This window comes from Eptatretus burgeri, chromosome 5 (genome assembly GCF_056783735.1).
Source record: "Eptatretus burgeri isolate ZD-2024b chromosome 5, Ebu_testis_v1, whole genome shotgun sequence".
NCBI classification, from domain to species: Eukaryota; Metazoa; Chordata; class Myxini; order Myxiniformes; family Myxinidae; genus Eptatretus; species Eptatretus burgeri.
Window position 1 is genome coordinate 94,622,313 of NC_140965.1, and position 12,025 is coordinate 94,634,337.

A 12,025-nucleotide genomic window follows, 5' to 3' on the forward strand; every position below is an offset into this window, starting at 1 on the left:
GAGGTGGGTTTGGGGTGGAATTAACCGGGGTACAAAAGATCATGGTTTTGGATCGGGGAAGATAAGAAGTGGTGGTGAACAACTGTTTTGATAGGCCTGGAGGGAAGAATGGGATTGAAAAGAATGGGGGAGTTTATTCCAAAGGTGGAAAAAAAGAGGAATGAAAGAATGAAGGTGATTCGTGATTTTGGTAGTTTTACCAGCAGGGGTTTGCTGGTGGACCTTGAGCGCCCTGCGGAAATATGGGGTGGGGCGGGGGGGGGGGTTGGGGAAGTTGAGTTAAAAAATGCCATTTATAACAGTTTTGTCATACCAGCAGTGAAACATGCACACAACATTCATCAAGCTTGCACAGTTCCATTCTGGAATAAAAATGTAAAATAATGTAATATTATATGTAACCTTAGTGCATGTGTACAAAAATGTGTCACTTGTTCTTTGAGGCCTGTCACAGAAATTGACGCAACTCTGTGTCGTCTGGCAGTCACGAGCCCTCTCAGCCAGTATGGCTGCCATGATCAAATGTGTTGAAGGAAGATATCCATCCGATGACGTTTGAGACATAAGCTTGCTGAGTGTTTGACGTCGATGTCATATCACTCACTGCCAAAGCAGCACCCCTTGAATTGTGTTCTGACAGACTTGCCAGGCCCATTTCTCAATAATTGTTCAGACCGGTTTCTGTGTGATGTCAGTAAGTGGAGCTTTGCTTTGGGACTTACCTTACTCACAAACAAAATGTTACCTTTTTGAGTGCAGATGCCTACACCGAGGCCTTCCTCAAATCTATAATGTTAATATACATAAAACTTTCCAGTTTCTGTCTGCCATATACTACTGACTACACGTCTTTAATCTCAACCAACCCTCACTGCAACTCTGTCACTACCCGCAGGATGACAGCTTTGAGTAATTTATATTAATAAATTTGAGTCACTTAAAGTGATAGTGTTAAGTCTGCAGGTTCTATTTTCTCTCTTGCCAACGAATCTATATTTTTCTTCTTCTTCGTCTCTATTTTGTCACATGGCTGTCATCACCTTTCCTCCTCCCCTTCCTCTGCCATGTCTTTGTGTATACGCTGCTATGCTGGTGTTCTCCTCGTCCTCCTTTTCTTCATCCTCCTCCTGCTTCTTCATCTCCCCTTCACCGCCACCTTTCTCCTTCCCTGTCGCTTACACACGTCATTGAAACAGTACATTTCCACATTGCTCAATTCGATCCTGGTTAAAATGGTATGATAGTGCGGCTGAGGGAGGAGACAAACGCAGTTGTCGAATAGGTTTGGGAAAATGGAGCCAGATCTGTTTGGGAGAGGGATGGAGAAACGAGCCAGAGATTTGGGAGGGAGATAGAGAGGAGGGGATAACTACGGGGGAGAGGGTGGGACGAGCATGAAAGGAGAGGAGGGGAAAGAGAGAATGTAAGAAGTGCGTTGTGGGGGAGAGGGTGAATAAGAAAATGGAGGGAGGGCAAATGAAGCAGCTGTGACTGGCTAGTAGGTGCGCTGTGCGTGGGAAGATAGGGATGGAGGAGGGAGGGGAGAGGCAGACGTCGTCACGTCTGTGTGCGTACAGCATATGTGCCTGGCGACCACTCAGCTCCATAGCGGCCTAGGGTCGGGGTCAGGCCTGTTAGACAAAGACATGGGGGAGGGGTGGGCAAAATTTTGGACCAAAACTGTGCTGGGTGATATTGTGACGAGGAGGTGAGCGGCAATGTGCGATGACGTCTGTGTGTGCCTTCTGCATCAATCTTGTGATTCGTCAAAAAGGATGTGAACATGCCATCCCCATGATTGTATTGCCATTATGATGAGGATGAGGATGAGTGCTGCAAGAAAGGTAGCTCGCTTAATTTGTGCCATCCCTTCCAATGAGCGATAGCTTGAAAACCGAAGCAACAAGGACAGCCATTGCCTTGTATGGATATTGGATATATGCATTTTGTATTTCCCATTGTCTGTTTGGTTTTGCCTGGAATATGCTTTGATTTGTTTATGTATATATCTATATCTATATATATCTATATATATCTATATCTATATATATGTATATATACTGTATATTTACTGTATATATATACTGTATATATATATATATATATATATATATATATATATATATATATATATATATATATATATATGTGTAATCGATATACATGTTGATTCTTTTACTTTGTATTTTTTCCTGAAATGTGTTCAAAGTCGGGGGTTTCCCCCAACCAAGAATACCAGTGTACTTCTTACTATGTTAAAAGTGGATGGTGGCAAGCTACTGTTTGCTGGACCATGAGGAGTATAGCATGACAAGGCTGAATCTCTGTTCTCATTCAATGGAATTTTTTCCCGCACTATCCTACAGCTCAATTATCATTTTATTCGGAGTTGGTTATCCTGTAGCAGATTTGGCCTGCCTTCCACAATCACTTTCAAAAATGTTTGCTCTAAAAGGTGTTGGAGGAGTAAAGGGACAGAATCATTGGCTGGGTGCAAACATGACCAACCTTTTCCAGGAAACTCGATAAGGTAAGGTGATGTCTTGTTGCTGTGAAACCATGTATCACTGCAGTGATACTGCATTTGCAAACACTGATGGTAGACAGCTGTAATTGTCCTTGGCACTTTTACGTCGGCATTTCACCCTATTTGTGGTACGGGTGGACAAAGACACCTTATTCAATTTGAGCGAAAGTGCAAAGTAATTATTTGTTGTTCCATCAGGCTGCTGTTTCTGTATTTTAATTTGTATCAAATGTATGCTCATCTCTTTGATGCTTTGTTAACCCTTTTTCTGATGACCTGCGTGCACTTATGATAACTTCACAGTAAGCTATCAAAGAAAGGACGTGTTATTACCTCTGCCACCAAAGGTGGACGCAGGTGATGTTTTCACTCGTGTTTTTATATCTGTGAGTAGGATATCTCAAAATGGTATGGGCGGATTCAAACAAAACTTTGTGGATGTGTGTGACAAGGACATATTGATTTGATTTTGGTGAAGATCTGGATCCAGTTCTGGAAACTATAATTTTTTAAAGTTATTTTTCACCATTGAGAGATTGGGCCAAAAATGATATGTAGCACGATATCTCAAAAAGTTGTGGGCAGATTATATCATAACTAGGTGGATGAGTTGGGTAGGTGACGAGAACAAGCTGATTAGAATTTTATTAAGGTCCAGATCCAGATCCGGCTTATCATTGGTATAGAAAACGTAAACTGTTCAGCCTGATGGAGGTGTCTGCTCTGCCGAGTGCCATTCTAGTTTGTCATGTTTTAAGGATATATTACTGCAGCTCCCAACCGCAGTTTTGAGTGGAGTAGTAAGCTAACCATGTTTGCGTCTGCAGGTTCTTACAGTGCCTATATGAAGTGTACATCTCCTTTCAAAATTTTCACCTTTTGTTGCCTTGTATCCTGGAATTAAAGTTCATTAAATCAGACTTTTTCTACTTTTATTTACACATCGTAACCCACAACTTCCAAGTGAAAAGCAAATTCTACAAATTTCAGGAAATTAATTAAAAATACAAAACTAGAATATCTTGGTTGGATAAGTGTCCACCCACCTTAGAATAGCCATTGTAAATCATCTCTGGTGTAACCAATCACCTTCAAAATCACACGTTAATTGGTCTCCACCTGTGTTAAATTGTAGTGATTCTGATTATTTCAGAATAAAATCAGCTGTTCCTGTAGGGTTCCTCTCCTGGGTAGTGCATTTCACAGCAAAGACTCAACCATGAGAACCAAGGAGCTTTCAAAAGACCTCCAGGATAAAGTGGAAAGGCACAGGTCATGGGATGGGTATAAAAATATTTCAAAGGCCAAATATGCCTTGGAGCACAGTCAAGACATCATTAAGAAGTGGAAGGCGTATGGTACCACCAAGACCCTGCTGAGATCAGACCGTCCCTCAAAACGGGATTACAAATCAAGGACGAGACTGATCAGAGAGGCCACCAAGAGGCCAATGGCAACTTTGAAAGAGCTCCATACCTTCATGGCAAAGCTGGTCACTGTGTGCAAGTGACAACAATATCCCAAACACTCCACAAGTCTGGCCTGTACGGTAGGGTGGCAAGGAAGAAGCCATTACTCAAAAATGCCCACCTTGAGTCCCTTTTAAGGTATGCAAAAAAACCCGTTCTGGAGATTCTGAAGTCACATGACAAATAATTTTGTGGTCTTACAAAACCAGGATGGAACTTAATGGCCTAAATGCAAAATGTTACGTTTGGTGCAAACCCGACACAGCACATCACACAAAGAACACCATCCTTACTGTGAAGCATGGTGGTGGTGGCATCATGTTATGGAGATGTTTCTCATCAGCAGGGACTGGAGCACTTGTCAGGACTGAAGGGAAAATGGATGAAGCAAAATAGGTTAACCTACTGCCCTATGCAAGAAAGCTGGATTTGGGACGGAAGTTCACCTTTCAGCATGACAACAAAGCCAAAGAACGCAGCTTTGTTCACCCAAAGCACACAGCCAAAGCTACACTGGAGTGGCTCAGGAATAAAAAGATAAATGTCCATGAGTAGCCCAGTCAGAGCCCCGACCTAAATCCAATCGAAAATCTGTGGCATGACTTGAAGATTTCTGTCCATCAACGCTCCCCACACAACTTGACTGAGCTTGAACAGTTTTGTACAGAATAATGGGCAAATATTGCCCAATCAAGGTGTGCAAAGTTGGTGGATACCTATCCTAACAGACTTACAGCTGTAATTGGTGTCAAAGGTGTTTCCACCAAGTATTAACTCAGGGGGATGGACACTTATCCAACCAAGATATTATAGTTTTGTATTCTTAATTAATTTTCTGAAATTTGTATAATTTTTTTTCACTCGGAGGTTGTGGGTTACAATGTGTAAATAAATGTGGGAAAAGTCTGATTCAATGCAATTTCATTCCAGGCTGTAAGGCAACAAAAGGTGAAAAGTTTGAATGGGGGTGTACATTTTCTGTTGGCACTGTAAGTATGTGTTGTTGGGTGAAATGGTTGTTTTTATATCATCTGTAAAGCTCATCACTTGAAGCTTCTCGGTCATACGTGTGATGAACTTTCTCAGAAGTGTAAGAGAGGGAAGATAGCCTCCTGATGTTGAGGTGGTTAATATACCACGCGTGATGCATAATAATGGCTGCCAGTTATAGTACGATGGAAAGTTCGCAATCATTTCTAAATTTACACATTTGGCGTGACAATAATCAAATTAATGAGATGTTATTTTCTTAAAAAGAAATGCAAAACACTTGTGAACTAATAATTGCTGTAGTGTTTTCTATTTCTCAAAAGTATTTTGCAAGTCGGTCTCTGTCTAGTATTTCCTCCTTTCTGGTCTTGTACCCTCTTCTCTTTCCATGCCTTGTCCCCTCTTCTGCCATGTTTCTGCAGAGTGTAGGGTGTACGTGTTTCACCATCAACTTCCTTCTGGTGAAACTCACAAAATCCAGAACCACTGCTCATATCCATTCATTCCTCTTCTGCCCCACCTGTGGAACCAATTTCCACATTCTCTTTAATCTCATTCTTTCCTTCTTTCTTTCAAGACATCTCATTCTTTCATTTAATCTCATTCTTTCAAGAGAGCTGTTCACCACCATCTCAGGTCATCCTAAATGCAAAACCATGATCTCTTTTAACCCTGTTAAAGCACCCCCTGCACACCTAATTTTTGCTGAGAGTTTGCTTCCATATCCATGTTGTCCACTCTCTGCATCCTCCCCCTCCCTCATTCTTACCTGCAGCCCTTGTTTGTCCGTCTCCATCTATTTTGTCCCTCGGTGCTGCTGTTGGCGTTTCTCCCTCTCTTTGTGCTCTTCCTTTTGTTTTGTTTGCTTCTTGATCAGTTCGATGTTCTTGGTCTTCCATGAGCCTTGACTTTGTAGTAAAGAAACAAACAAACGACGAAAACTTGTTGCAGACATATTAAAAATAGATAACCAAACAGCACAACTGTTTTAAAACCTTTAAAATGGACCTGATTTTACATATTACATGTATGGAAATAAGGTTGTGAAACAGTTAGCGTATTAAAACGTTTGAACCTACAGTCGCAACATCACGTGGCTCTGGTCATATTGGAAAGCCGCATAGAGCTGATTTCAGAAGTTTCCATCTTTTCTTGCAACTTATTTGATCATGCCATCATAACTTTGAAGCTGACGGGTTCATCAGGAAACATTTTCCTCTTCATTGGCAACCACGGTGGCTAGTTATGGCTAGATCTGTTCTTTGGTAATGGGCAGTGGGTGGTGGGGGTGGGAGAAGGGGTTCAGAGCATAAGAGATGCACCGAAGAAATATACTGCAATTACCTTGCACAAGTAAAGCCAAAAACGGGGTTAAGCATTCGGTTCACTTTACTGTCTGTCTGTCCACAAGCGTCAGTTGATGATCGAGGAACAACTTGATTTCATTTGAATGTTTTAGTTTGAGCACGAATTGGAACATGAATCGGAAAACGAACTTGTAATTCAGCAGTACTTTGGATCTGAATTCATCCCGATTGCACGTGCACAGAGGAGTGAGATGATTTCTAAGAGGTGAAGCCGCTTCAGTATTTGGGTATATCCTGCCTTCCATGGGTTCATCCATCTGTCTGTCAAAAATGATGAAGAAGAAACTTTCTAAACTACCATGTTTAATTCTAGAAGGTTCTAAAGTGTGAAGGATTCTCAAGGGTAGTTCTAATGGGTTTGAAAGGGTAAAGGGTTCTAAAAAGTAATTCCATTTACTAAAGAGTAAATCGGCTTTGCCGATTTCATATTAAAAATTCCAGACTGAACCGCTTCCTTCAGACACGGGCGTCATTTTTATGATATGGGTGTGTGTTTGTATATATTCCACTACAGTCAAAGCTCGTTACTATGCCACCCGTCGGGACCGAGCAAAAGTGGCATAGTAGCGAGAGTGGCATAGTAACGAGATTTTGTAAAAACGGCCTTATTTTCTCAAGTTACCCATCTGTAGTTAATCTTTAGACAAAATTTATTCCAGGAAGTAAAAGGCACGACTGTTGTATAAGCTCAGCGAACGGAGAACATACACACACTAACAGAGTTCACACACTAACATATGGCATGGCGAGAAATTCACGACACACAAAGCTTTCAAGAATCGTCGGCTGGCGCATCTTCTTTCGGCGGATCTCGTGCATCTCGTTGTCTAGCCGATCGCATGCTTGCATCACACCGGGCTTCCCGCTTCTCTGCTGCATGAACTTCCGGACGGTGCTACAAGCACGCTGGGCTTCCTCGAACGGAACGATTTCCTCCTCGACAGTTACCTCGTCATCTTCGCTTTCCACCGGCTCCTCACTGCACAGAATCTCCTCCGCAATCTCCTCCAGCGTGAAATACCCGCCAGTCGCGAGGCGCTCGTCGGCTTCGAGAAAGTCAGACAGCTCGATCTCCTCGTTCTCGTGCATCTTTTCCTCGGCAGGCAGAGCTTCCCAGATGTCGGGCAGCTCCGCATTCTGTGGCTCAGTTTGGATCTCCTCTTTGATGAACTTGGCCTTCGCGAAACAGTTCCTGATCGTCGACTTGCCGACCTGCTCCCAAGCACGCCGGGCGACGTGTAGAACGTCGAGCAACGTGAACTTGAACTCCTTTCCCTCGTCTCATGGCCTCAAGCCGGCGGCATAGCAGGAGCTTCTTGTAGTGGCGCTTGGGGTTCTCTATGATTTCCTGATCCATTGGTTGCGGGTGGCTGTCGTGTTGGGTGGGAAGAAGACCAGTTGGATGTTGTTCAGCTCGAGCTCGGGAGGGTGGCCAGAGAAGTTATCGAGACAGACCAGCACTCTGCGTCCCTGCTGGCCGAGTCGTCCGTCCCACGCACGCAACATCTCATCGAAAAGCTCCGCCGTCATCCACGCCTTCGAGTTCGCCTTGTACTTGACCGGGATCTCTTTGTTCTTGAAGGCACGGGGTTTCTTGGAATTGCCAATCACCAGAAGAGGGAACTTCTCGCTGCCGCTCATGTTTGCCCCAACCAGAAGAGTGATCCTTTGCTTGCTTTTCTTTCCTCCAGTACACCGCTCTCCCCTGAAAGCCATGGTCTTATTCGGAAGCAGCTGCCAGAAGAGTCCAGTCTCGTCCAGGTTGAAGACGTCGTCTGCGGAGAACTGCCCGAGTAAGGGCCAGAGAACCTGTTGTTGCCACTCAAGAAGGGATTGCGAATCCACCGCTCCAGCTTGAACGTGATGCCGTGGCGCTTCTTGAAATTGCCCAACCAACCGTCGCTCGCCATGAAGTCTGGGATGTGCATCAGCTCGGCCAGTTTCATCGCCTTCTCCTTGATCAGATCGCCGCTGACAGGCACATTCTGTCCTCTTGATTGCTTCAGCCACATGAGCACTCCCTCATCAAGCTTCGGGTCGTGAGCCTGCGTCAACTTCATACGCTTCGATGGAAATCCAGCTTTGATTGCAGCCTCGATTGCATCCTTCTTGCTGAGAATGCCCTTCACGGTGGTTCTCTTAACTTCGACGCCCCATTTCTTGCTAATCTCCCTGGCCAACTTGGACTGATTCGGCTCCTTCTTCGCGGCATCGATGATCTCCTTCTTCTCCTTCAGCGTAAAGTCGGTTCGCTTGCGTTTCTGAGCTGACATTATGGGCTGAATTTGAAAAAAAATGATGTCACTGTTGTACATGTGCCTGCGTGTCTGTGTGTGTGCTCGCGCTTTTTTGTGTCTCGTTGTGCGTGTTGTGATTGGCTTGTTGTGGCCGGCATCGGGGAGAAGAATCGCGTGTTTTGACACAGTCTGACTATGCGCGTACGTATTGAGTTATGTTGAGCGCAGCTGGACTGTAGTTCGTCGCTTCGCCTTTGGACGTGAGTGTGATAATCGAGCACTGCGCAATCCAGACTTTTTCACGACTCGTGCCTTTTAACAGTCACACAGTAGTGGCATGGTAGTGAGAGTAGGGGGTGGCATAGTAAATTTATTTTGTATTGAATTTTGTCGGGACCGAGCAAAAGTGGTATAATAGCGAGAGTGGCATAGAAGCGAGGTGGCATAGTAACGAGCTTTGACTGTATATTCGTTATCGGTGTGTGTCTGTATATATTCCACTATATTCGTTATGGGTGTGTGTCTGTATATATTCCACTATATTCGTTATGGGTGTGTGTGTGTGTGTGTGTCTGTCTGTCTGTCTGTCTGTCTGTTTGTCTGTCTGTCCCGAGCATAGCTCCATGGGTTTTGATCCGATCCTGATAAAATTTCGGTGGGAGGTTTATATCATGATGTTGTTGTGTTTTCCAGAGAATGGGCTTGGTGCGCCCATTATGGGCAGAGCCACGCCCAAAAAACGTGTTTTTAGGGGGGTAGCCGGTTTCAAGTTACATCTTCTCCGAGGGGGTTTGTCGAATCTAGCAGGGGTTTCAGTATTTGGTTAGCCCAATGGCACCTGCATAGCCCCACGGAGCTCGATTTTTCATTTTCGTCCCAAGGTGAAGGTCACAAGGTCACGAACTTAAAAAATGTCCAAAAAATCAATAAATTGGGCATCGAGCTCCTAGGGTTTTCAAGTGTTTCGAATGAAAGTTGGTATGCAAGTAGTTTCCTTCGAGTACTACAACTTTCATCATTTACGTTTTTCCCGATTCCCACCAGTTTGCCCGTGGCGTCCCCTCGAAGGTCAAAAAATAGAAAAGGCGAACCGTGTACATTGCTCGTGAACCATCGCCATCTCCAGACTTGTAAATATCATTGTTGTTCGGTTCTGGGGCCAGAAGAGAAATTATACGAGATTTTTGCATCTATTGCCAAAAGAAGCAGTATCGTGTGTGTGTGCGTGTGCGCGCGCGTGCATGTGTTATCGCCACGGCCAACGTTAGGTTCGTAACATTTGGGGTTAGTACAAGTTGACTCCTCTCATCCACAGATATTTGTCGTATTTCCTATACTTCTGCCAGTCCCTGTTTTTATATTGCCACTCTTTTGTCTAAAACTGTAATTGCTGAAAATTTTGCTTAAAAGACGATTTGAGTCTCAAATTTCACATGAGTAATGGCAGGTTAATAATGCCCGGCAAACAGATCCGAGTCGGTGAAAAAACACACACACACACACACACACACACACACACACACACACACACACACTTCAGACACACACACACACACACACACACACACAATGAATACGTGAAAGGCCTCATTTAGCATTCATACATAATTTCGAAAGTCGCTAATTGTCGATGAGTGAAAAACAATCGAAATGAATAGAAAGAAACATTACTTTCTTGAAGGGGTTGACACTGCAACAGGAAGTACAAGAAAAAGATTTAGAATAACAGGCTCGACAATACGTGAGCAGTCAACAGTCTTCTTCTTGCGTGTGGCAGCTTGGCTACCGGATAACCATCATTTTGTTGGGGTGCGACTATGCTGCCGATGCTGTGCCCCTTTACCAGTACACTGGTACTCATTTCACCGACCTCGGAAGGGTGGCCGGCTGAGTAAACCCCACCTGGTGTTAATTCAACAGCCAACGGGGCTCGAACTCAGGATCCTAAGATCACAAGCCAGCCACCCTATCCACTCTATCCACGATGCCAACACCAGGCTTCGTCAACACTGTCAGGCAGGAATAAGTATTAAGGCAGATATTGAAATAAATACGATGCCCTTCCTTGATGCATCCTTCTATTTTATGTGTGAAGAAGTAGTGCAAATGGTTTATAATGACATGTCCGTGCATTATTTGCCTCTCTTTGTCCCTCGTCTGCTCGTTCCCCTTTACTCCACCAGCTTTTGGTGTGTCTACCTCAAACTATTCTGCTGGTGGCATCAACCCTCATCACTTCATCACACCGACATGCCGTTGTGCATTTGTGTGTCGCGCGTGCAAACCGTTCGGTTTTCACAGAGCCCCCCAGGCAAAAATGCTACAGTTGGAACGATAGTATACGAGAGTACTACTCTCATATACTATAGTTGGTAGCAGGTCCTACTACAGTCTTCAGAGAATTACGACAGGAAAGAATGCCCCCCCCCCCCCCCCAGGAAGTAGAAACGGTCTATTCTGATCATGACTTGGAAAGCTGCATAATGCTTGCGTCCCTTGGAATGGATACTCTAGGGCAGGGGTCGGGAACGTTTTTGACTCAGAGAGCCATTAAAGCAAAATATTTGGAAATCTATTTCAGTGAGAGCCATATAATATATTTTAAGACTGAATTCAACTAAATGTGAGTATAATAAGCCTCTGAATTTATTCTTTTAAATAATGTTGTTATAATACTCACCATTAATGGGACTTCTGGTGCTGCATGGATTTGCTGATGGCTTTGTAGTCTGGTTGGTACTTGGTGAGGTTAAGCTTCATGCAAGCGTTGAGGCTTTCATCCGTTAGACGTGATCGTAGGTTGGACTTGATGTTTTTAAGATGTGAGAATGACTGCTCACATGCATACGTAGATCCAAACAAGGTCAATACAGCAATACTCACACGCTGCAGTGTGTGGTATGTGACAGAAAGCGCGTTCCAAGTTTTGATAATCAGCTCGTCTTCGGGTTGAAGTTTTTTCATTTCTGTCCACATGTGCTTGCTCGCCAACTCCGCTTTCTGTCGTGCGATTCTTTCCAAATCTTCATTCAGTGATTTGAACTTATTCACCCACATGTCTGAGGCCTTCAGGTCAGCCACTTCTGCTTCAAAATCTTTGACGGAGACACCAGGAATGTAACTCAGGTCGGCTGTGTTCAGTGAACACTCGTTTGGATGGGTGATGAACTTAAAAAGACGAGTGTGCTCACAAAATTCTCCAAAGCGTGCTTTGAATGACTGTAGGAGACTGGATGTGAAGCCAGCTAACTGGTGGAGATCAAAGTTTTGAGTGGGCTCACTTGCTGTGCATGCATCTTTAAATTGTCTCAGTTTTTCAAAATTTGTAAACAACCTGTTTCAAGATCCATGATAAAGAGCTCCAGCTTGTTTTCAAAAGCAAACACGGCTTGTTGAAGGGATAACACTGTATTTCCAATGCCTTGCATTTTCACG

At 44.0% G+C, this 12,025-nt stretch overlaps 1 protein-coding gene across 15 annotated transcripts in view; it reads left to right on the forward strand.

The window, feature by feature from the left end:
• The window catches only part of ZMIZ1 (zinc finger MIZ-type containing 1), a 229,775-nt gene that overhangs the window by 124,929 nt on the left and 92,821 nt on the right, over positions 1-12,025 (forward strand). The window contains exon 1 of one of the 15 annotated variants that reach the window (XM_085882962.1): positions 1,554-1,708. The exons of 12 other annotated variants lie outside the window; for them this stretch is intronic. The gene's annotated coding sequence lies outside the window, so the exon portion shown is untranslated. 2 more of the 15 variants (XM_085882964.1, XM_085882963.1) reach the window with 2 other exon arrangements.